The sequence below is a fragment of the Astyanax mexicanus genome, chromosome 22, assembly GCF_023375975.1.
Source record: "Astyanax mexicanus isolate ESR-SI-001 chromosome 22, AstMex3_surface, whole genome shotgun sequence".
Classification (NCBI taxonomy): Eukaryota; Metazoa; Chordata; class Actinopteri; order Characiformes; family Acestrorhamphidae; genus Astyanax; species Astyanax mexicanus.
Genome location: NC_064429.1, coordinates 35,170,711 through 35,193,922, shown reverse-complemented (window position 1 = coordinate 35,193,922; position 23,212 = coordinate 35,170,711). Strand labels below are relative to the sequence as shown.

Sequence of the window (23,212 nt, the reverse complement as noted above, 5' to 3'; positions counted from 1 at the left end):
TGGTTGGGTTGGTGGTTGTTTCCTGTTAATGGGCTGGTGGGGGTGTTTTTTTCGGTAGTTGTGGTCTTGGGTTGGTGGGTTTTTGATTTGGTGTGTTTTTGGATTAGCTTAATCTGGTATGGGGCTGTTGGGGTTGTGTTGGTAGGTTTATATGGTAGGATGGTTCTTTGGTGTGATGTGGATTGGTAGTTTAATTTGGTGTAGTGGTGTGGGGATGGTGGGTGGCTGTTGTGTTGGGTTGGTAGGTTTTGGAAAGCACGTATGCATTCAGTATAGATTGACAGGGTGAATGTAGACAGTTATATAAGCAGCAACATACTGAATAACTCAAACTGCAGCTTAGCCTCATCCTCCTTTTCCTGCGCTTTCATAACAGGAAGAATAGAGAGAACAGAGAGTGGAGGATGGATGGAGAGGGGGAGGGGACAGAAGTATAGAGCAGAACAAGGACAGATGAGAGGAGGAAGCAGGAGAAAGATTATACACTTATTAATTTTTGTGCAGCATCAGGACTAGGAGCCCTACATGGAGTTGTAGAGGTTCCTAATGTTCCTCCTGTGGTTCATCCCATAATAACTCCTATATTCTCACACAGTTCCTACAAATTGTGCGGTAGGGGTATAGGAGTGTTAATAGAGGGTCCAATAGAAACGCATTCCACATATTTTCTATATTCAGGGATAGATGTGGAGATGGTGTAGCATCTTCTAGTGTCTTCAGGGTAAAAATTTCTTGTAATTAAGACCAAAGTTGATCTATTGAAATTGTACCAAATTGCACCACCCCACACTAGTCCAGTAAGTGTAGCTCATTAAATATTGCCCATATCTCTGTAAACTTTAATTATTTATTGTTCCTGGTAACTTTTATTTTCCTTCCGAATAGCATTACACTCCCACACTTACTATAAACAGTACCAGTAAAATGTTAATTTTATTATTTTAAAATGTTCTGCACTGTATTAATACTAAACTCATCCAAACTATGAAAAAAATCATTTAGAATTATTAACGAAACAAAAAAGTGTCTAACAAACCAGAATATGTTTTATATTTTACATTCTTTAAAGTAGCACCACTTGCTTAGATGACAGTTTTGCACGTCTCTGTTGGATTTTCTCAGTCAGCTTTATGAGGTAGAATCACGTGGAATTCAGGCTTTCAGTTAACAGCTGTGCTGAACTCATCAAGAGTGTGTCATGGCGAGGCGAGGCAGGTCTCAGACACCTGCAGATACAATAAAACAGGTTTATTGAAAAAGGGGCAATACAAGGGGTAGTCAGAAAGAGGAAAGTTAATACCAGTGAACAGCAGCAAGAGAGAGAAAACGTACCATACACGGATAGAATAATAATAAAAAGAAGAAGAAGAAGAAGAATAAGGCTTTTCTTTGGCAAGAACTACTTAACCTCCTAGAACCTGGCGTCCACATGTGCGGACATCACATTTTGGAATGTCTAGAACACAACACTAAATTTTGCTCTACAAGGGCCTGGTGTCCTCTTCTGATGTCCTCATTATACTGTCACCTAGTGGCGGCAGAAGAGTTGAACATGTTACAGTTTCGATTTGTTGTTTCTATTTGTTGTTTCTACTTTTGTTTTTTGGTTAGACACAAAATAAATATTTTGCACTATTTTGCACTAATTACTAACTACGACTTTCTGTATTGTGTTCTGTTGAAATATAAAACTAAAGTCCTCATATGTGGACATAATTTTTTTCAGAAACTACATAATGTAAAAAGATAATTATTTGTTTTTTTTTACATGAATCAGGTGCCAATTAGCCCTTTTTTGAGAAAAAGAAAGGTCAGTCAATGTAAAAAAAAAAAGAAGAAGAACTCCAAAAACTTTGATAGACCATCAAAAACATCATAATGATGGAACTGGCACTCATCAGGACAGAGCAAGAGTTTCCTCTGTTGCACAGGATAAGTTATTCAGAGTTACCTGCCTCAGAAACCACAAGTTAACAAACAGCTCCCCGGATAAGAGCATCTAAACAGATTATTTTGGTTTGTTTAACACTTTAAAGTTACTGCATGATTCCTTATGTACTGTGCATATTTTCCCCCAATGTATTATATATTATATACTATATAATATACTGTAATATATATTATATGCAGTATATTATGTTCTGTAGCCGAGCCCCGGTTGTGTAGGTGCTGTGAGTAAGTCTTGCATCAGTCGACAGCGTTATTGCGTTCAGGTGAAGGCCGTGAGGTCACCACGAGCTACAGCCGGTCTGAACCGGTTCTGCTATCACACACACACACACACACACACACACACACACACACACGCACCTCTGCTCCATTTATCCCCCCAGGACCACCAATCACCACCTTCAGCTGAGGGGATTCTGCACTGAGCCGTTACATCAGCCTGATCACACACCTCAACACACTCTTAATGCACTCTCACACTCAGACAGTGCTGTGAAAAAAAGTATTTACCCCCATAAAGGTTTCTTTTGTTTTCCCTGTGAAGAGCATTAAAATATGTTTAAATTAGGTTTAAATTATGTTTAAATTTACATTAAACACATAACATGTATTTGTAAGCATTATGCTTTAAATTAAATGTTGTATTGATAGAAAATACAGCTCTGAAAAATGAGAAACCACTTAAAAATAATGAGTTTCTTTTATTTTACCAAATTGAAAACCTCTGGAATATAATCAAGAGGAAGATGGATGATCACAAACCATCAAACCACCAAACTGAACTACTTGAATATTTTTGCACCAGGAGTAAAGCAGCATAAAGTTATCCAAAAGCAGTGTGTAAGACTGGTGGAGGAGAACATGATGCCAAGATGCATGAAAAAAACTGTGATTAAAAACCAGGATTTTTTTTTACAAGGGTTTGTGATTTTTCTGATTGTCAAACACATTTTAATATCAGACAAAAATAACCTGAGTAGATACAAAAATAAACTAAAAAAAATAAAATGATAATGTTATTTATTAGGGTAAAAATGCTATCCAAACCAACCTGGCCCTGTGTGGAAAAAGAGTTCCGTTACATGTTGGCTTAAATGTAACACAACTGAACTTAACAGTATTTAAGACCTGTTGTCCATGAGAATAGACCATGAACCAGCCAATGAAAAAGTTTACAAGCCATTGGAACAGAAGCTTAGCCCCGCCCAAAAACGTTAAAACATTTGCTTCCAATGCGATGGACATTAAAATGCATTAGATTAATTTGAAGTTTTCCTTTGTGTGCATTACAGAAAGAATCCAGCATTTATATTTTTTTCCACCACTGGAACAGAATTCAGTTCTGAAAGAGTAAAAACATGGTGGTGGTAGTGTGATGTTCTGGAGCTGCTTTGCTGTTCTGCTTTAGGGCCTGGAAAACTTGCTGTAACAGATGGAACCAGAAATTATGCTGTTTGCCATGTCTGGCATTAAGATTGTGACCTAAAGCCCAGGTGTACTTGGGTTCTGCAGCAGGACAATGACCCAAAGCTGTGAACCAGCAGGTTCACCTTACTTTTTATAGTTAGTTTTACGACAGATGTAACGGGACACAAACCTTGTTTACAATATATCATTTTTTTAATCCTTACAATACTAAAATTATTTTTTAAATTTCAGCTTTTAGTTTACTTTTTTATTCGTTGTTTGTACCATTTCCGGTAATTGACTCGACCTGAAGAGCTTAAATGGTAAAAGTTCTAAAGTTCTAAAAACTTCGATCGTCTTATAGAAAATCTTTTCTATTGATGGCCTAAAGTAGAATAAAAAAAATAAAATAAAATAAAATTAAAGCATAACGAAGTGTGTTTAATAGTACACCATAATCTAAGTACATATTTTTCAACTTTTGCATATGATTTTTTTTTTTGATAAAAGTAAAATAACAGAGTTGTACATATATTTTTATATATATTTATACACAAAAAAACTTGTTTATTATTGGCACATTTAATCAATGTTACACTATTATAAATGTGCTGTATAGAGTTTTACTGATAGTTCTACTACAGCACAGCTCCTGAAAAGCAGTCTAGTAGGTTTATATTTAATAATGTAAGAGTTCTAACCTTCAGTGGATGAGCTTTTCTGATTATATTTCAGGAACATTGTGTTTTTCTATTGAATCCCTGCTGCTTTATGAGCTACTGAGCATTTGATTCAGCCTGTTTTATATCAGATCTTACTCGTCTTTAGAAACAGCGACTATAAAAGAGCTCTTAGATCCCTTAATATTAACTGAAAAAATTCACTGCTGGACCTGCAGAGACCTCTGGTATATTATATTATACACTGATCAGCCATAACATTAAAACCACCTGCCTAATAGAGCTTTCGCAGACTCTACAAGATCTCCCAATGGGTCCTATGATATCTATGAGCTCTAAATTCTTAAAAAACCCTGTTTTGAGGTGTGAGGTGGGCGGAGCCTCCATGAGCCTCAGGGAGGCTTTTACCCGTGACCCTGTTGTCGCGGTTTACCAGTTATCCTTCCTTGAGACTGGCCTGAGGTTTTTGGAGATGTTATATGATATTGTATTATAAAATACATTTAAAATACCTGAAGGCATGTTTTGACTGTGGGATATGTGGCCAAATTCTCCTGCATTAAATATGGGTGTGATTTGTCTTATTTTAGTTTTTAGTTTTAGCCAGAAACCACCGGTCACGATACTTACCATCCGCTACACTATCCACTGTGGGTGGTAATGCCTTATATGATAGTCATATCATAGTCTATCATAGTTTGGTATATTGAGTACATGTCTTAATTAGCAATTGAGTACAATGTAAATTGTATAATAATATAGGAATTACTAATTAATTACATTGTTAATGTAAGGTAATGAAAATTTATTAAATAAATAACAAAGAAACAAATAAACGAATAAACAAATCACCGAAGGAACAAACAAGGGAGAACGATAACATGCAACAGGGAGGCTAAACAAAGAAATAAACTAATAACTAAAACTATATAACAGAAAACAAATCAGAACAAGGAAATAAACAAAGAACTAGAAAAAAAACAAGAAGATAAATACTGAGCTAAGGACAAGGGCTATGAAAACAAAGAAACGCTGAGAGACAAAAAACAGGGGTAGTGCAAAGACAGACGAGGACAAAGTGACATAGGAGGACTATATATACACACTAAACACAAACACCTGGAGCTAGGGGCGGAGCTACAAATGTGTTGGAAAATTACTGGGGAAGAAAAACAGAGGAGCACGGGTCATGTGAGAATAACACACAGAGACATGAGAACAGACAGGACGTGACAATAGGTACTTAGGAACACATATCGAGTAAATGAGAACATATTCTATGTAATACATTTAGCATACACTTTAGTAATTGAGTACATAGCTAATTACAATGATGGATGACACAGTGCCTTAATGATTAGCACGTTCACCTTCTAGCGCTGGGGTTTTGGGTTCAAGTCCCTACCTGGGTGACATTTGCATATTCTCCACAGTCCAAAAACATAAAAAGATTAGGTAAATTAAATACTTTGGGTGTGTTTGTGTATGGATGAATGTGTGTATTGGTGTGTATGCCCAGGTGGACTGTGTTTTCCGGTTGAGTGTACGCTGTGCGTAATTGGCTGTTGCTTCTCACTTCTATATGTGGATGAGTGCTGAGTATAAATGGTTGTGTTTAAAACGTGAATGTAAAGCATCCTTGGGTGTATAGAAAGGCACTATATAAGACTTTTGGACTCTTCAGTTTGGGTCAGAACCGAAGTATCAGGTGTGAAAGAGGGCTGTGAACCACGGTTCAGACCAAAGAACCAGAGTTTGATCCAACCAGAAAAGGTGTTTTCGGTCCGGATCTACTGAAGCATGGTCCAGGTCTAAAATGCTGCATACGGGCTCTTTAATACACTTTAATTCAGAATGCTGTACACTGGATGTACTGTAAGCGTAAACACATATCTGATGTTATTTTAAAGTAAAAGAGCAGGAACTGATGAGTTCTGAGCTGAGCACAGCGAGAACCGGGTACTGGATGTAAAGAGCTGTCAGAACGGACAGAATAAGATTAATGAGAGAACTCTGACCGGCGTTAAACTGCTGCTGTAGTGAAAAAATCCTCGTTAAAGAAGAAACTGATGAAGAGGAGCAAACGCCTCTCCTCCATACGACTGTTATCTTCTGATGCAGCTTCCTGATTAGGACTAATGGTGTGATGAGTCAGGAGTTCTGAGTTCAGCTTATTCTGCATCCAGAGAACATCAGCTAATGATACAACAATTATACCGTACACTGTACACTACAGCACAACGTCACCATAACACCACCAGAGAACACCAGCTAATGATACAGCAATTACACTGTACACTACACCACCACGTCACCATAACACCTCATCATCACACCATCAGAGAATACCAGCTATTGATACAGCAATTATACCGTACACTGTACACTACACCACCACGTCACCACAACACCACATCACCATAACACCACATCACCACACCACCATAACACCACCACAACAACAGAACACCACACCGCCATAACACCACGTCACCATAACACCACATCACCATAACACCACATCACCATAACACCACATCACCACACCACCAGAGAACACCACCACAACAACAGAACACCACACCACCATAACACCACGTCACCATAACACCACATCACCACACCACCATAACACCACCACAACAACAGAAAACCACACCACCATAACACCACGTCACCATAACACCACATCACCATAACACCACATCACCACACCACCAGAGAACACCAGCTAATGATACAGCAATTATACCGTACACTGTACACTACACCACCACGTCACCACAACACCACCACAACACCAGAAGACCACATCACCACACCAGCAGAGAACACCAGCTAATGACACAGCAATTATACTGTACACTACACCACCACGTCACCATAACACCACATCACCATAACACCACCACAACACCACACCACCAGAGAACACCAGCTAATGATACAGCAATTATACCGTACACTGTACACTACACCACCACGTCACCATAACACCTCATCACCACACCATCAGAGAACACCAGCTAATGATACAGCAATTATACCGTACACTGTACACTACACCACCACGTCACCACAACACCACATCACCATAACACCACATCACCACACCACCAGAGAACACCAGCTAATGATACAGCAATTATACCGTACACTGTACACTACACCACCACGTCACCACAACACCACATCACCATAACACCACATCACCACACCACCAGAGAACACCAGCTAATGATACAGCAATTATACCGTACACTGTACACTACACCACCACGTCACCATAACACCTCATCACCACACCATCAGAGAACACCAGCTAATGATACAGCAATTATACCGTACACTGTACACTACACCACCACGTCACCACAACACCACATCACCATAACACCACATCACCACACCACCAGAGAACACCAGCTAATGATACAGCAATTATACCGTACACTGTACACTACACCACCACGTCACCATAACACCTCATCACCACACCATCAGAGAACACCAGCTAATGATACAGCAATTATACCGTACACTGTACACTACACCACCATGTCACCACAACACCAGAAGACCACATCACCACACCACCAGAGAACACCAGCTAATGACACAGCAATTATACTGTACACTACACCACCACGTCGCCATAACACCACATCACCATAACACCACCACAACACCACACCACCCCACCAGAGAACACCAACTAATGATAAAAAAATTATACTGTACACTTTATACTACACCACCACGTCACCATAACACCACGTCACAACATCACCACGTCACCATAACACCACTTCACCATAACACCACCACAACACCAAAACACCACATCACCACAACACCATGTCACCAGAAAACCATGTCACCATAACACCACGTCACCATACCACCACCACAACACCAGAACACCACACCACCAGAGAACATCAGCTAATGATACAGCAATTACACTGTACACTACACCACCATGTCACCATAACACCACATCACCATAACACCACCACATCACCATGTCACCACCACACCACACCACAGCCTTTCACAACACACTGTACAACACGCAGTACAGCCTGGGTGGAGCTGTTTTCAACATTTTATTAATTGATTGGATTAGATGTTGTTAATAAGCCATTAATAGGCCGTTATTAATATGGTTAAAATTAATATAGACTATTTAATACATTTAACATATAGTAATTGAGTTCATGGCTATATACTCATATTATATCCTGTATTCCCTCTCTGAGGAGCATTCAGTAAACGTTCTCACCAGAGACAGTAGAACCGGTTGGTGGGCGGCTTTAAGTTGACATCAATCAAACTCTGAAAACAATTTAATTCCAGTCAATAGCAGATCACAGATGGCTGGATGGCAGCGCCCCCAGCACCCGTGCAGCCGAGCAGAACCAGATACATTACAAACAAGCTGAGAAACAGCCGACAACCAGCTCTCTACTGCCCAGAGAAAAGATTTCTACTTCTTTCTGGATCACTACTGTGAGGATTTGATTGCATGTAGCAACAAGAACAGCATTAGTGAGATCAGAAGACTCGAGACCCTTCATTCCCCCATGGTTGAAAAAGAGATAAAGTGTTTCCACTTTATCTCCATCATTCTTAAACACCATCATTCTGCATTAAAGACTATTGTCTATCAACCAAACACTACCATTGTCCATCAAAGGCCATGTATTTTCAACCAAACACCATTGGTCTCCATAAACCATGCATTATCAACCAAACACTACCCTTCTCCATCGAAGCCCATAGGTTTTCCACCAAAGACAATAGTTTTCAACTAAACACCACCAGTTACCATTATAGACCATGAGTCTTTAACCAAGTACCATCATTCTTCATTAAATACCATAGGTTTTCCACCAAACACTACCAACCTCTATTAAAGACCATATATTTTCAAGCAAACACCATCATTTACCTTTATTAAAGACCATGGGTTTTTCACCAAGCACCATCATTCTCCATTAAAGACCATAGATTCTCAACCAAACACCATCATTTTCCAATACAGACCATGAGTTTTCAACCAAGCACCATCATTCTTCATTAAATACCATGGGTTGTTCAATCAAACACCACCATTCTCCATTAAAGACTATATTTTTAACCAAACCCTACCATTCTTCATTAAAGACTATAGATTTTCAACCAAATACCATCATTCTCCATTAAAGACCATTGCTTTTCCATCTAACACTACCATTCTACATTAAAGACTATATATATATATATATATATATATATATATATATATATATATATATATATATATATATATATTACCAAATACTACCTTTTTTACATTAAAAACATATATTTTTAACCAAACACTACTGTTTTACATTAAAAAACGTAGATTTTCGACCAAGCACCATCATTTTTCATTAAAGATAATTGATTTTTAATCAAACACTACCAGCCTCTATTAAAGACTCTACTTCAACTTTTTAAAGACCATGCATTTTCAAACAAACACCATTATTCTCCATTGAACACTCATTGTCTGTGCTTCAGTCTTTCACTGCATATTGCTACTTTATTTAAATTCTGTATAAACTGACCTGATTTTATCTATAAACTGTATAAAGTCGTATATGAATGTTATGAATTACTGCAGTGAAAACCTGAATCAATGAGACGTTTCGTACGACTCTAATAAATTCTCTTCTACTTAACAAAAGCCATATTGGTCATAATCCAATAACAGGCCGTATCTGACTGTAAATGCATGTTCTCTTTTCTGGCAGCATTAGTGGTAATAAATTGGTGGCATTAGCTCATAATCCTGCAGTCAGTAATGGAGCACTTTCCCCTGATAATGGTCTTGTTCTCGGGGAAGGCCAGCAAGGTGATTAAATGTTGATATTTCCATCAGCGCTGCCCAGATCTACATATCCTGTCACTGTGACCAATCCAAGAGCGGGTCAAGGACCCTCGGTACGAGGAGCATGTTTCAGAATGACCTTAAGCTTATTGGTCCTTTGCTTTAGCTGTGTCTTAATATTAGATTTAAATAAGGACAAATTAGCTGCAGTAAATCTCCAGACAATAATTATTACTTTTTCTTATTCTTTGGGTTTAATAAGTGGAGTTAAAGCTGAAGGAGCTGAATTGTTGCACAAAACCAGTCATAATAAGTTTAGACCTTTTTTATTACTGTCTTTAAGATGGGCATATGTAAAATAGCTCTGTTCTGATTGGCTGCTCTGCATTGTACACTATCCAAAAAGAAATCCTGACTGAAAAACTTTGAACTTGAATAAATTAATTTTAAATATACAGGGCTGTAGGCTGAAAGGGTGGAGCTAAACTAAAGGCTGAATGGGTTGGGCTAAACTGTTGTAGACTGAAAGTTGAATGGGTGGAGCTAAACTAAAGGCTGATTGGTTGGAGCTAAACTGAAGGCTGAATGGGTGGAGCTAAACTGTTGTAGACTGAAAGTTGAAAGGGTGGAGCTAAACTAAAGGCTGATTTGGGTGGAGCTAAACTAAAGGCTGAATGCTAAACTGTTGCAGGCTGTAGACTGAATGGTTGGAGCTAAACCATAGTCTGTAGACTGGATGGGTGGAGCTAAATGGTTGTAGGCTATAGACTGAATGGGTGGAGCTACACTATAGTCTGTATGCTGAATGAGTAGAGCTAAACTGTTTTAGGCCATACAATTAATGGGTGGAGCTAAACTATAGTCTGTAGACTGAATGGGTGGAGCTAAACCATAGTCTGTAGACTAAATGGGTGAAACCAAACTATAGTCTGTAGGCTGAATGGGTGGAGCTAAACCATAGTCTGTAAACTGAATGGGTGATGCTAAACTGTTTTAGGCTATACAATGAATGGGTGGAGCTAAGCTATAGTCTGTAGACTAAACAGGTGGAGCTAAACTATAGTCTGTAGGCTAAATGGGTAGAGCTAAACTGTAAGCTGTAGGCTGAATGGGTGGAGCTAAACAATTGTAGACTGCAGGTTGAATATGTAACATTAAACTGTTATAGGCTGTAGGCTGAATGGGTGGGGCTAAACTGTAGTCTGTAGACTGAATGGGTGAAGCTTAACTATAGTCTGTAGACTGAATGGTTGGAGCCAACCTATAGTCTGTAGGCTGAATGGGTGGAGCTAAACTGTTATAGTCTGTAGACTGAATGGGTGGAGCTTAACTGTAAGATGTAGGTTAAATGGGTTGAGCGTTACTGTTACAGGCTGTAGACTGAATAGGTGAAGCAAAACTGTTATAGTCTGTAGACTGAATGGGTGGAGCTAAAACATAGTCTGTAGACTGAATGGTTGGAGCTAAACTATAGTCTGTAAGATGAATGGGTGGAGCTAAACTGTTTTAGGCTATACAATAAATGGGTGGAGCTAAACTATAGGCTGTAGACTGAATGGGTGGAGCTAAACTGTAAGCTGTACATTTGAAAGGGTTATTGCGTTTTACTTTTTCTGGATGTGACTTATTTAAAATACTTTTTATTTTATTCTCCAGAGTCAGCAGAATCCAGCCTCTCCGTGTCAGTCCCCAGCTCGGACCTCGGCCAATGAGAGGACAGCGACTGTGACAATTCAATTACATTGTCCAATGACCGTGGCCCCGCCATCTGACCTGCCGGTGCTCGCTGAAGCCTGGCCAAACGGATGGCCTAATTCGCCTCTGTATTACAGAGTTCACATCTATTTAGAGGGAGAGCTCGGCTATTCATCACCTTAACTAGAAAAGCACTAATGAGAAAACTCATCTGGCTGAAGATCTGGACCAGCAGTGTGGAAACCCACCCTGAACACTCAGAGCTATTTATCAGAAGCTGCCTGTTTCAGCAGTTCAGTAAAGACCCAATATCATTTTAGACCTTTTTGTAGGAGTAAGAAAGTATTAGAAAGCATGCAGTAATGAGAATTACGGATAAAAAAAAACACTTCGATAGATTAAATACTATAAAAGACTCTTTATGTTGAGGCTACCTTTGGGTAGTGTACCTCCTGGTGAGAGATCATTCATTGGCTGCTAGACATGACTTTACCATGCAGAGAAACAGGATGGTTGTTTTAATAAATTGCCCGCCGGGAGATTTAAGATACACATAGACATAGATGTTGGTTAAAAGAATCTTTATGAATTAATTGATAAGCTGTTTTGTAGCTCAAATAACCCTTTCGTACACTCTGTGCAAGGTGTGTCGCGATGCTCGTAGCTATCTTACACCCCGTCAGCAGTCTATTTCCATGCCTTGCACCCGTGTTGTTAAAATAGCGTCAGAGTTTAGGAATAAATCTATACTGATGGGTGTGGTGGTCTGGAAGCGAGGTGTGTTCAGCTGCTCTACAGACAGACTCAGGAGATCTTTTGTTCCAAGAGCCACCAGACAGGGCAGATGAGGAACGAGTCTCATATACTTTTTAAATCACAACCTATTTTTTTTATCTGTACGTACACCCTGTACATTCACACTTCTGGACACTATGGACTCTTTATAGAGAGCAACTAAAGTGACTGCTGCAGTCAGTTATAATATTAATTGATAATAATATTATCATTTTGTTGTTGTTTTTGTTGATGTTATAAAACAGGAAAATGCACATCTAAATCATTATATATTAACAAATACTACCAATTAAATATTAAGTAGGCCGGGTAGGTTTAAAAAATATATTATAATACAATATAATTTCCTCTCATATAGATAATAAAAAGTAATCAGTGCTTGTAATTTAGAATTTCTCCTAAAAATAACCTAGCTGATATTGATAGCTCCATAGCTGTTATTCTACCTCATATCCAGGGAGTTTAATTCTATAATATCAGAGCAATTTCTACTTTTATAGGCGCACCTGTTGTGTTTGTTTGGGGGGACTTTTATTGACAAGTTTCCCTCCAAAATGGCAGGAGGTGGCTTCACATCACTCCACCTGAATTTAAGTAAGTAAATGATGTGGGGTTGATGCTGCAGTTGGTCTGCAGGTTTAGGTTCAGCAACAGTATGTTCTGTGCTGAAAGAATGAGGTCATCTGACTACCTTTATATACTGAATATAGACCAGGTTATTCCAAAATCAATGGATTTATTTTTTCTTCCCTGATGATCACGGCCATATTCCAAGATGACAATGTCAGGATTCATGGGGCTGGAATGGTGAAAGAGTTCAGGGTTCAGGGAGCATGAGATCATCATTTTCACACATGGATTGAGAGAGCGTTCACCACAGAGTCCAGATCTTCATTGAGAAGCTTTGGGATGTGCTGGATGGAGAAGAGCTGCTTTGTGACTCTACCATCATCAATGCTGCTGCAAGATCTTGGTGAAAAGGTTGCAGAAGATTATTGAAACAAAAAAAATCCACAGTGAATGCATGCTGGGACTCTACAGCATCAGCAACCTACGAGTGTAGAGCAGGATCTACAGGCCCAGCTGTAGCAACATCTCTGGGTTGCCATACGGAACCCGTGCACCCCATTATAACCAGTATACCAAACCCCGATACAATTCCTAACAATGCCAGTCTCTCGCAGCATGTCCCTCTCGCTGTAGCTCTAATCCCGATAAAGCTTTCCTCATTCAGGCTTAAGATGTTTGACTTCTCGTCGGCTCATTAAATCAGTGTTTTGATGGGAATTTTAATTAATGCGGGGATAAGACCGTCACCCCCCGTCTAACTGCAGGGGACAGACAGACAGCTCCAGTCCTCCGTGTCCTTCATTTCTGCCGAATCTCTCCAGATCCTTTTGTGCTGCGTCTCAGAGATCCCTTAAGGCAGCTCTTTGAACCATCAAAGATGATCTGATGCAGATTTTGGTCTTTGTGTTCCATCTTCAGACAGAACATCTGCATTAATTTACTCAAACAGTGATGAGATGTAAAACGAGCTCGGGGACCGCAGGTTTCCAGGTACGTTCAGCCGTTAATGACATATTCTCCAGTCAGCCGAGGGTGAAAAACACTTTCCTTAAGAAATCTGTTCCAGCACACTTCAGAAACACTGCAGAATTTATAAAGGAACCACTACAGGTGTGAATAACCATAGTTTAACCTATCTAGATGTACATTTTGCAGTAAAAATGTCTATAAAAAGTAAAATTAAAACTATATAAGCAGAGTTCACTTGTACTTCTTCTTATCCAGCACTATAATTCTTCAACACTTAATAACATGACATTCCACTAACAAAAACCATCATTCTCTACGAAGAAAAAGCATAATTATCGACAAACAAACATTATCATTCTCCACCAACAAACACCATCATTCTCCACTAACAAACACCATCATTCCCCAATAAGAAACAACATAATTATTGACCACCAAACACCATCATTCTCCACCAAGAAACGCCATCATTTATCACCAACAAACACCATCATTCTCCACCAACAAATACCATAATTCCCCAATAAGAAACAACATAATTATAGACCACCAAACATCATCATTCGACACTAAGAAACAGCATAATCATCAACAAACAAACACATTCGTTTTCCACCAACAAACACATTAGTTCTCCACCAACAAACACCATTATTCTTCTCCAACAATAAACACCATCCTTCTCCACCAACAAACACCATCATTCTCCACCAACAAACACAATCATTCTTCTCCAACAATAAACATCATCATTCTCCAGCAACAAACACCATTATTCTCCACCAACAAACGTATCATTCTCCACCAACAAACACCATCATTCTACACCAACAAAACACCATTATTCTACCCCAACATTAAACACGATTATTCTCCACCAACAAACACCATCATTCTACACCAACAATGAACACTATTATTTTCCACCAACTAAACACCATCATTCTCCACCAACAAACACCATCATTTTCCAGCAACAAACACCATAATTCCCCAATAAGAAACAACATAATTATAGACCACCAAACACCATCATTCTCCAGCAACAAATACCATCATTCTCCAGGAACAAACACCATCATCCTCCAACAACAAACACCATCATTCTCCACCAAGAAACAGCATCATTATCCACCAACAAACACCATAATTTTCAATCAACAATCACCACCATTCTCCACTAACAAATGCCATCATTCTCCACCAACTAAACACCATCATTCTACACCAACTAAACATCATCATTTTTCACCAACAATAAACACCATCATTCCCCAATAAGAAACAGCTTAATTATTGACCACCAAACACCATCATTCTCCACCAACAAACGGCATCATTTATCACCAAAAAACAACATCATTCACCACCAAAAAACACCATCATTCTCCACCAACAAACACCATCATTCTCTCTTTGTTTAGAAGTGAATTTGAAGAGTGACAATACACTCTTCACAAATATGATTAAAAAGCTATAATTGTAATTTTTTTCTATATATATATATAAACCTGGCTGTGGGTTTAGAGCAGCAGATACAGCTGTCACTTCTCATGATGCGCAAAAAGCCCTCAGCCTATTGGATGACCTTGGCAGAACTCATTTGCATAACTCCCAGAATCCCCTCTGACGCACTGCCAGTGTGACATTCTGAGTTAAAGCATGAAAATGCTTCTCACATAGATAAATGCACACACACACACACACACACACACACACACACACACTCCTCTGCGCTATTAACCGGAGGGGATTAGATATAAGCGCAGTGTGTTTATGTACAGAAATAGCCGAACACCTCCACACGCTCTGTTCTAAATTCTATAATACTCCTGATTCTGTTTATTAGCTCTCAGAAGCTGAAGCTGTGCTGCAGCAGATAGCGGCTCTCTGTGTGTTTAGCTGGGTTAGTGTTTAGTTTGGAGCAGAGCGAACAGTGTTACAGTACAGTAAATATAAAGTACAGTAATTATAAAGTACAGTATTTATCCAGCAGCTGCAGTGCTGCACGACCCAGAAAAAAACTATTTTATTAATTATCTTTATCTTATAAATTACTTTATTAATTTGCATTTAATCACCTGTCTCTTCAGTCCAATTACTTTAAGTTGATCTAACCCTTGTAAAAGAAACGTATATTTTTTAAAAGCATACTTAACATGGAAAAGTACTTTTTTGCATTAAAATTAACATGGACTTAAATGCATACTAAATGTACTTTTTTGAAACAACGTACGGCAACTTAAGTATATTTCCATTGTAATTAAGCTATATTTAAATACAAAACAATAATAATAATTATATAATTTTTAATACACTATATTGTAAAAGTACTACTTTGCAGGTTGATGCACATATATATTTCCATTCTCCACTAAGTACCATCGTTATCCAACTGCTTTATTCACCACCAACAAACACCACCATTCCATTCCAATAAATACCATGATTCTCCATTAAACACCATTGTTATCCTACTCCTTTATTCACCGCCAACAAACATCACCATTCCATTTCAATAAATACCATGATTCTCCATTAAACACCATTGTTATCCTACTCCTTTATTCACCACCAACAAACACCACCATTCTATTCCAATAAATACAATCATTCTCCATGAAACACCACTGTTATCCTACTCCTTTATTCACCACCAACAAACACCACCATTCTATTCCAATAAATACAATCATTCTCCACCAACAAACACCATCATTCTCCAACAACAAACACCACCATTCTATTTCAATAAATACCATAATTCTCCATTAAACACCATCGTTATCCAACTCCTTTATTCACCACCAACAAACACCATCATTCTCCACCAATAAACACCATCATTCTATTCCAACAAACACCATTGTTCTCTAACAAACACTACAATTCTCTACCAACGTTCTTCACCAACAAACACCATTGTTTTTAAGAACAAACACCACAATTCTCCATCAATAAACACCATGAATCTCCATTAAATACCATTGATATTCTACTCCTTTATTTAGCACCAGAAACACCATCATTTTCTACCAATAAACACCATCATTCCCCACCACCAACAAACACCATCATTCTCCACCAAATATCATTGTCCATCAAACTCTAACAACCTGTAATAATGTTCCTTCACTGGCAATCGGCATATATATGTAAAAGGTATATATTTGTGGTATATATTAGATAGGGGTGGCTATTCTCACAGCAGTTCTCTCTCAGCAGTTTCCAGTACTGTATCGCTACAATACAGATTTACATTTAAATTAGCATTTCAGCTACAGCGCTACACAATAGCGCTTCAGTACAAAGGAAATATTTCATCCTCTCATCCTCTTACAGACAGAGAAAGAGAGAGAGAGAGTCTGCTCCACTTTTCTGCCTTTTTTAAAATGAATACATTTACTTCTCGATGAGTCTGAAAGTTTAGATAGTAAAACTTTATCATTTTCTTCTTTGATGACATTTTAAAAAATATATTCCATGGGCAGGTAAGTTTTGAGGGTTCATTAGAGTTCAAAAGCTTTCACTAAACCATGTGAACTGTCTATATTTACATCTTAAAAACTTCACATTAAATTGATGACATCATCTGTTATATTTACAGTGTTAATAACATCAATAGAATCTACCTAAAATCAGATAGAAATTAAATAAATCCATTGACACTAACTACCTACCACTCCCACATAGGAGCACACAAGCAACCACATGAAAAAACATAGCAGTTACTGTACTAATAACACCCTAGATACCACCAGATATACCTCAGTAACTGCTTAACACCTTAGCCTACTTTCTTACATCCTTACAATTACCTGACACCATTTTGGATCCACATAGTAACACCTTATTAACCACCTTAGATACCTTAGTCACTATTTAGAAACATCTTATTAATCACATAGAATACCCTAGCAACCTCTAAACAATTGGCTGAAATAGAATAGCCACAGTCTAGTGCCAATCCACTAACCACATTGGTTACCTTAGCCACGACTTACCAACACTCTACCAACCACTTAAAAACTACTGAAATACCACAGCAACCACCTAAACGTACTTTAACAATCACATAAGAACTACAAACATACCACAGAAGTCATGTACAAGCTCTCTAGCAACCTCTAAACAACAAATACTAAATGTTACAAATTACTAATGTGATTAAAAGTCAATAGTAACCACCTACAATCTCTCTATCACCCACTTAGCAGCTACGCAAAATACCACAGCAACCACCTAACAACTATCAAAAAATACCACAGCAACCACCTACAAACCCTCTAGAAACCCATAAACAACTATAAAAAAAACATAGTAACCACCTTAAAACTCTCCAGCAATGACTACACAACTACAAACATACCACAGCAGTCATGTAAAACTCTCTACGAATCAAATATACCACAGCAACCTCTCACACATATTCTAGCAACCACTTAACAACTACTTAAAATACCACAGCAACCACTTACCCATACTCTAGGAACTACCATATGTAATATATGTAATATATTAGCCACCACATAACATTCTAGTATCATATAAACATATCACACACAATACCATAACAGCTATTTAAAATACCACAGAAACCACCTACACTTAAGCAATCACTTAAAAACTATCAAAAATCCACAACATACACCTACCACCATAACAATACCAGAAAAATACAATATCTGCTGCATTTTCTTCACAATAAATCTCTTTCTTTTTTATACTAAATGTAATCAGAGCTTCACTGCTGCTTCTTTACTGTCTAATCTGATTGGATAACTGCTGGAGTTTCTGTCAAATGTTCACTGTTCCAGGCATGACGGTTCCCCAGCGGTGGCTTCTGTGACATACAGGCAGGTCTATACGTCCTTTATCTTCTCCAGATGATCCCTTTCATCTGAGCTCCTGACATATCACTGCAACACAACATCCGTCTCACCCAGCCGAGCAACAGCACTGCAGATCAAACAAGCCTGACATCAGCCTGCTCATCACTGTCTGCACACAGAATACCATAGCAACCGCCTACAAATACTCTAGCAACCACTTAACAACTATCTAAAATACCACAGCAACCACCTTTAAATACTCTATCAACCTCTTAACAACTACCTAAAACACCACAGCAACCTCCTTCAAATACTCTAGCAACCTCTTAAGAACTACCTTTAATACCACAGCGAACACCTACAGTTACTCTAGCAACTACATAAAATATTACAAGTACCACCTATAAATACTCTCTCAACCACTCACCAACTACCTAAAATGCCACAGCAACCACTTAACAACTACCTAAAATACCATAGTAATGATCTACAAATACTCTAAAAACCATTCAACAACTACCTAAAGTACTTTAGCAACTACATAAAATATCACAAGAACCACCTATAAAAACTCTATAACAACCACTTCCCAACTATGTAAAATACCACAGCAGCCATTTACATTTATTCTAGCAACTACATAAAATATCACAAGAACCACCTATATATAGCAACCACTTACCAACTACCTAAAATACCACACCAACCACTTAACAACTACCTAAAATACCATAGTCACCACCTTCAAACACTCTAGGAACCACTTACCAACTACCTAAAATACCACAGCAACCACTTAACAACTACCTAAAATGTCACAGCAACCTCCTACAAATATTTTAGCAACCACTTACCAACTACATAAAATACCACAGCGACCACTTAACAACCACCTAAAATACTACAGCAACCTCCTACAATTACTCTAGAAACCATTTTCCAACTACCTAAAATACCACAGCAACCACCTTTAAATACTGTAGCAACAACTTAACAACTACCTTAAATGCCACAGCAACCTCTTACAAATATTTTAGCAACCACTTACTACCTACCTAAAATACCACAGCAACCACCTACAATTACTCTAGCAATCATTTTCCAGCTACATAAAATACCACAAGAACTACCTTTAAATACTCACTGCTTTTAGCTTATTAGTTTTATTCATTTCACTTCTATTTTTTCAAGAAGTATCTGTCGCTTTTAACCGTAAAAATTTAAAATAAATATGTGGGGGTATAAATGGTTGGTGGTTAATGAGTCAAGACTGTGATGTAACAGTTTGGGGGATTTGGTATTGACCTGTTTACAGCTCTGTTTTTTTTTTTTGCATCTCCTAAAAGTTCTTTTGAAGGAAAAACTACAGAGTACGAAGTTTACGGACAGTATAGAAGATGTATGGAGAGTCTTCCTCTTCTTTCTCTTCTTCTTTGTAGAGGCAGACAAATAAAGCAAAAAAGAAAAAGGAAGAAAGAAAAAGCAATCAAATACAAATACTGTAGCGACCAAGTAACAACGATCTAAAATATCACAGCCACCACCTACAATTACTCTAGCAACTACATAAAATATCACAAGAACCACCTATAAATAGTCTAGCAACCACTTAACAACTACCTAAAATACCACAGCAACCACTTAGCAACTACCTAAACTATCATAGTCACCACCTTCAAACTCTATAGCAACCACTTATCAACTACCTAAAATACCACAGCAACCACCTACAATTAGTCTAGCAACCACTTTCCAACTACATAAAATACCACAGCAACCGCCTTTAAATACTCTAGCAACAACTTAACAACTACCTAAAATACCACAGCAACTGCCTACAAATACTCTCACAACCACTGAACAACTGCCTAAAATACTACAGAAACTCTGGAAAACCTTTTCCAATTACCTTACATACCACAGCAACCACCTTTAAATACTTTAGCAACCACTTAACAACTACCTAAAATACTACAGCAACCTCCTACAAATACTCTAGATACCATTTTCCAACTACATAAAATACCACAAGAATCCCCTCTAAATACCCACTGCTCTTAGCTTATTAGCTTTATTTATTTTCATAAATGTAATGTAGTTAATGAGTCAAGACTGTGATGTAACAGTTTGGGGGATTTGGAATTGACCCGTTTACAGCTCTGTTTTTTTTTTTTTGCATCTCCTAGAAGTTCTTTGGAAAGAAAAACTCCAGAGTACGAAGTTTACGGACGGTATAGAAGATGTATGGAGAGCCTAAAAGCCTTCCTCTGTTTTTCTGTAACAGACAGAAAAGATAAAAAAGAAGAGAGAAAAAGAAAGAGAGAACAGAAAGAGCTGAGTTTTCTCAGGAGCACCGCCTCCTGTATGGCTGAGCCCAATTACAGTATAATAGCTGCTCTGCTGCTGCTTTTAGCTGCTGGACCACCGTCGTCCAATTTACTGCAGATCAGATCTCGCAGTGTCACCTTTCTCAGGTGAGCTGCACAGAACAGGTAAATAAACAGGAATAAATAAACGCTGTGCTCGTTTATCCGGACTGGGCTGAACTCTGGACTCTGGAGCAGGGAGGCGGGAGGACGGATGCTGAGGCTGATGAACTGCAGAAGGTTCAGGCAGGACTGAAGACGATGATCCCGTGGGTGGTTTGAGCGATTAAAGTGAACCTGGGCCAGAACGCAACCGCAGCACCGCTTTAATTGCGCCTCGCTGTCGGTGTCAGAACCGCCATCACTGCGAAAAATAGACTCCCTTTCAGGAGAAGATCAGTGGCAGGGCAGAACCTTTCACTCGAGCTGCTTCTTCTGAAGGGATCGAATCAAAAACGATGGAAAAATCTAAAATAAAGTCTGTGTGAGACGTTCTGAAGAATCGCTCAAACAGAAATCTCATACAGAGATAGATTTTACCAAATTGAAAACCTCTGCAACAAGCCATCAAACCAAACTGAACTGCTTGAATTTTTGCACCAGGAGTAAAGCAGCATAAAGTTATCCAAAAGCAGTGTGTAAGACTGGTGGAGGAGAACATGATGTTAAGATGCATGAAAACTGTGATTAAAAACCACCAGGGTTATTCCACCAAATATTGATTTCTGAACTCTTAAAACTTTTTGAATATGAACATATATGGGGTTAAAGTTTTTTTGTATAAAAAATACTGCTATTAAGACATTTTTCTGTTATTAATGTTATTGGAGCTTGATTCTGGATATTAATATTATATATGTATACAGCTCTGGAAAAAAATAAGAGAGCACTTAAAAAAGATAAGTTTCTTTGATTTTACCAAATTGAAAACCTCTGGAATATAATCAAGAGGAAGATGGATGATCACAAACCATCAAATCACCAAACTGAACTGCTTGAATTTTTGCACCAGGAGTAAAGCAGCATAAAGTTATCCAAAAGCAGTGTGTAAGACTGGTGGAGGAGAACATGATGCCAAGATGCACGAAAAAAACTGTGATTAAAAACAACCAGGGTTATTCCACCAAATATTGATTTCTGAACTCTTAAAACTTTATGAATATGAACTTGTTTTCTTTGCATTATTTGAGGTCTGAAAGCTCTGCATCTTTTTTTGTTATTTCAGCCATTTCTCATTTTTTGCCAAAAAAAAAAAAATGCTCTAAATGAGAATATTTTTATTTGGAATTTGGGAGAAATGTTGTCTGTAGTTTATAGAATAAAACAACAATGTTCATTTTACTCAAACATAAACCTATAAATAGCAAAATCAGAGGAACTGATTCAGAAACTGTTATTTTTCCCAGAACTATATCTACTTAAGTTTGCACTCAAACAAGCACTCAAAAACACAATTTTAATATAGCTTCATTACAATTGAAATATACTTAGGTTGCTGTAAGTTGTTCCAAAATAGTACATTTAGTATGTATTTAAGTATGTATTATTTTTAATGCTAAAACTCTGCACTTCTACATGTTAGAGTAAACTTTTAACAAATATACTTAAATGCAATTTTCTTTTACAAGAGAAGCCAAATAAGCTTTGCAAATCTGGTTCATCTGGACATTCATGGGAAACATTTACAGTGTGTTTTGTTTGATTCACATTGTTCTGTATGTAAAATGCATTCATTTTCATATATGAGCATATATGCAGCTGAAACAGGGAACAGCCTAGTGCATCCCAAATTTATCAACATTAACATTTTAATAATATAACATTATAGTCATTATAGCTTTTAGAAAAAGGTGTTTTGGGAAGGGGGGGTAGTGCACTATAGGACTCTGTGGGCGTGGCCTAAGCTTTTGTTCTTAATGGCTTTCTTTTTCCCCCTCGCATTACTTTCACTTTTTTACGTTAAGTAGTTTATAAACCAGTACTTTTGCACTTTTACCTAAAGAATTAAAAGCTTTAGTTGATACTTCTTCAACTTCAACACTATTTGTAAGTATTTTAATTACACCCTATTGTGGTGTAAAGACCCAG

The 23,212-nt window shown here is 37.9% G+C and overlaps 1 protein-coding gene across 1 annotated transcript in view; it reads right to left on the bottom strand.

Annotated features, from left to right (window-relative positions):
- Positions 1-23,212, bottom strand: part of galnt9 (polypeptide N-acetylgalactosaminyltransferase 9) — a 334,018-nt gene that overhangs the window by 227,828 nt on the left and 82,978 nt on the right. The window lies entirely within an intron of this gene.